Below are 4,965 nucleotides of genomic sequence, written 5' to 3' on the forward strand. Positions count from 1 at the left end.
TTGTGATATACTTTCTCTCTCTCTCTCTCTCTCTCTCTCTCTCTCTCTCTCTCTCTTTCTCTCTCTCTCATTACCAGCTTAGACTTCTGTCTCTCTGAGTGTTTTGAATTCAGACACCTCAAAAGAGGAACTGATTTGTCCCTATGCAGCATTCAGGATAGGAATAGTTACCCGAGCTTCTAAATTTCCTTGTGCCATAAAATGCAATCACCTGTGGACAAGTGTAAATGCCATCTGATCTTTCTAGCCTGAAAGTTTCTAACACATATTTCCTGTATTTAAGAAAAAAAACCCAAATACCTATTCCTTTCACTTGCAGTGCACTAAATAGATTTTCAAGTTCTCATATGCACCCTCCTGGTTCATCTCTAGCAGAGAGCGACTATCGTTGAGCTTGTCTCCCATAATAAAAGGCTGTTTAAATCATAATTACACATAGGGAAAGAGGTTTTGCACCACAGGCATGAAGGTATTATGATCTATGGCTCTTGGAGAGTAAGTAGAAGGTTCCCGACTATTGTCTGCTTCTTTAACAGCATACCTTGTTTAGTCTAGAAGACCCTGAGCGCGTAAGGCACCGTGTTTTTACCCGCACGCTAGCCAAACTAGTGCTTTTCATAATTGGACTTTGTGCAAGAGAAGAACTGTGTAGAGGTGCAGTTATACAAGAGTTGCATCAAACAGTTTCGTTCCCCCACCCCCATCTCCCATAACTCAGGGTGGAGACTCTCATTTGGGTGAACTTCAGATGTGACCCTATTTGGAGCTGTGGGAAAGACCACAAAGACTGTCCAGACATCTTCTGGCTCTGTGGCTTTTGTCAGTGTTGTCACAAATTAATGCTTGTCTGATTTCCTCTTGATTGCAATGTTATAATCTCCCTTCCCAACATTACAGGAGTAATTTGTTTCTGAAACTTCACCCAGGCAGACTTCTTGTAGGTAAAAAATAGAATTTCCATTGAAATTAACAATACATACTTTAGAAAGTTAACAATGTCTATGTGTATATGTAATTTAATTTTCGTAAAGAGGCCTATTTAGCCACTAAAAAATATGCTCTTTCCCTTCTATAGATGAGGCCTGCACCCTGATATGCAATGTGGAAAGGGGAGGGATCTTGAGAAGTCACTGCCCAGACCCAAGCTCTATTTCTCAGCCTTATTGCCATGTGTGGCTTCTTGCTAACACAAATGAGTCAACATGTATCACTTCTGGGATGGAGTTTTAAGAAGCAGATGTGCATATTCCCATGTACTGACTCCAGTACACTGGGGCTTCAGGACATGGTGGAGCCTCCAGATCTAAGAAGCCTGGATCCCTGTCAACCAAGAACATCTCCAGTGAACTATTACATAGCAGGGAGAAAACCTGTATTGAGCCAGGCCCCTGAAATTTTAAGTTTATTATTCTCCTTCTTGAGGGTCAGAAAACTTTCTTTGTAAATAATCAGATAATAAATATTTTAGCTTTTGTGGGCCATGTAGAGTTTCTGCCTCCTCTACTTCCTCTTCCTTATTTTTATAACCATAAAAAGTATAAAACTACTCTTAGCTCATAGGTTATACAAAAACAGTTGGAGGCTTAACTAATACAAGCTTTTAATACAAAACAACAACAAAAGCAACAAAGGATTCTGCAGTCATTGCCATCTGTGCCATTAACTAGCAGGCCCTGAGGACTTGGGGAGAAGAGCTTTAGGCCCCTGGGCCAACCTTTGCGTGGTGAAGATGGCGCACTGTGGCTCAGCGGCTGCGCTCAGGTGCTTCCAAGTCACTGCTCTTCAGATTGGTTCTCCTAAAGGCCAGAATGACTCAAAAGCTGAGGTAGTGCATCAAACTGCTAGAAAAGTTAAACTCCTGCAGCTGCCAGGGGGTACTTCAGAGTATAACTATGTTACTGCTTCCCTCCCATCCCCTCGGCTTTATCAGCAGCATAGTTGACACTGTTGTTTAGACCCAGGCCAGAGCTAGATCCAACTCGAATCATCCATCAGCAGCTCAAGATCAACTATGGGTCTTGAAGCACAACATGGTGAGACTGCAGGAGGGCGTCTACATTTCCTGGACCCGCCACCACACGGTCACCAGGGTTTCCAGGCAGGATGGTGATGCTGTCAGTCCTGGCACCTTCTGTTCCACCCAAACCTTTGTCTCAGTCAGCACAGAACTCAAGACCACCCAAAACTTCTGGGAAAGTCATTATTCAACAACAGAATGGGTAAATACATGATAGATTCTCCTGCGGCAGCTGCAGTGGAAATTTTGAAGAATTTATAATGGTCTGGGGAAAAGCTTATGAGAGTGTTAAGTGAAAAGAGCAGAATTGCAAATTACACACTCCGTGTGACCCTCATTGTCTAAAAACATAGCTACTTTAAAAATTAACAATGTCTTGAAGTAAATATACCCATGTGTTAACAGTAGTATATCTGGATGGTAGAATAGGAGTGATTTTTAAAAAGCATTCCATTCTGTGTATTTTGGAAATAAGGACAAATGATCTGGTGTGTGTGTGTGTGTGTGTGTGTGTGTGTTTTGTTTTATGACCAAGAAATTTACAAGTATCTCTTCCTGCACAGTCGTGGGAGAGCCCTGCTGTACAGAGTGAGTTCCCAGCCTGAGTGACTCTGCTCAGAGAGGAATGTGGGTGATCCTGAGGTCCACATTTAGAATAGGAGCAGAAAAGGGAAGAGGAGAGCTAATGGCAAGGGGGTGAGCACAGTTCTTTGGAGGAAACCAGGAGTCTGGGAGCAACCTGTTTGCCGTGATCTGTTTCTCCTGGGCCAGCAGGTATTTGACTCTTTTTAGGCCCAGTGTCTTACCTCAAGGTACACCCTGCACTCCTTCCTCGCCGTTGCCTGTCTGCTCCTAAGGCTATGGCACTGGAATCAAAGCAATCAAGGTTCAGGTACAGGCTGTGCCTGTCCTCCTCTCTCACCCTTCCCAAGTGGGCATGGAGCAGAAGGCTCCCACACTGTGCTCACGGCCCCACCCCAAGGCCAGGTCCTTTCTCCTGCCTCTCATCTTTCTCAAGTGACTATGAGGGGCTGCTCTGTGACTGTCCCCACACAGTTTGTCATTGCCTTTGCTTGTGTACATGTGCTCCTGGAAAACAGTGTTGGTTCTCTGCTGGACACGTGGCTGAGCACAGAATTCATTCATTTGGCCAGTTAACAAATGACCCCTCTGCTTGTGTAATTACATCGCTCTAGGTGCCAGAGGCACAAGAGACACCAGGGAGAAAGGTTCCTCTGTCTTGGAGCTGACTTTCTATTGAGAGAGTAAATAAAGATAGATATAATGTTGAATTGGGCTGTGCTGTGAAAAGAAATACAGACTGAAGAAGGAGCTAGGGACATGGGTGGAAAGTGCCTTTAAGCAGACTTATCAGAGGAAGTTTCTCTGGGGAAGGTTATTTTCAGCAGAAACTGTGATTAGTGAGGGAAAGAACCAAGTGTGGGGACAAGTGTGCTGGCTAAGAGAACAGGAAGCCCAAAGGTCCTGAGTCAGGAACAAGTGTGCTTCCATTGCAGTGAGAGACACGGATGTGTAAACAGGTAATTGTGACACTGGCTGACAGACACTTACCACTAGGCATGGATAACTAACATTTATAAATATAGATTATTTAGTGTCTGCATCCCCTGATAGAAAATAAACTGCACGAGGGCAGAGTGTTTGCATTTCTTTGCTCATCACAGTGTCTCCAGGACCTAAGACAGCTACATGCCCACAGCATGATGGATATTGTGTGAATGGAGCCAAGTATTCCACCCTGTCCCTCTGCTGCTGGTTCTGCTTTTCAAGAGGCCACCAGTGTTATTAGGCCCTGGGAGGAATGTGTTATTTAAAGAGACCACCACACTCTCTCTCCACCTAGTTTTGGCTTTGGGATTCAGGCGAGTCTCTGAATGTCCTAGAACTAGGGAATTCTGCTTACCCAGGAGGTGGAGTCTGTACCAGACTTCATGTTGGCTGAGATTGACACTCGTTCTCCAAGAATCACAAGGTCCCTGGTGGCTTTCTTGATCATGGGCTATAGTTTGGAAGTTTTCCCCCAAGGCCCACGTGTTAAAGGCTCATGGTGCTGTTGAGTTGGGGCCTAGTGGAGGGAAGTTCGGTTGTTGGGGCATGACTTTGAAGAAGGTGTTGGGACCCCAACCCCATTGTTTTCTATTTGCTTTCCAGCTGCCATGAGATGAGAAGCTTTGCTCCATCACATGCTCCACACCTTCAAGTTCTGCCTGGCCACTGGCCCAGAAATGGACGACAAACCATGGACTCTGACACAGTAAGCCAAAAATAAGCATTTTCCCTTTTAGGAAGATTTATCTTGGCTGGGTTTGGTGGTGCATCTCTATAATCCCAGCAGCTCAGGAGGCTGAGACAGGAAGACTGCAAGTTCAAAGCCAGCCTCAACAATTTCGTAAGGCCCTAAGCAACTAAGTGAGACCCTGTCTCTAAATAAAAAACAAAAAGGTCTGGGATGTGGCTCAGTGGCTAAGTGCCCCTGTGTTCAATTCCTGGGACCAAAAAGCAAAAAAAGAGAGTTATCTCAGGCATTGTGTTCCAGCAATGGAAAGCTGCTGAACACATCATGCCAGGAAGGAGCTGTGAACGTAGGCTTTTGTGAACACTTGGTATTTAGGAAAATATACACCTGTTGTCTTATATAATGAGGCCCATCCCTTCCGTGCATGGCCACATCTTTACAGGCCAGGGAACTGGCAGCAAATATTCTGTCTGCAAACCAGTCTGTGAATGTGTAAAACCAGAGCTTTCACAAGTGTCAGGAGCCTTTGCTTTTGTGTCGGACTGATACATATAACCATTGAGCAAGACCCTGATCAAGGACCAAGTTGTAGAGGCAGGGGACCTTCTTCCCATCTCAGAAGAGATGTGTTTTTCACAAATACTTAAGTAACAGATCACCCACACAGTGTATCTGGGGAGTCAAACTGAAT

This window comes from Callospermophilus lateralis, chromosome 4, assembly GCF_048772815.1.
Source record: "Callospermophilus lateralis isolate mCalLat2 chromosome 4, mCalLat2.hap1, whole genome shotgun sequence".
Lineage (NCBI taxonomy): Eukaryota > Metazoa > Chordata > Mammalia > Rodentia > Sciuridae > Callospermophilus > Callospermophilus lateralis.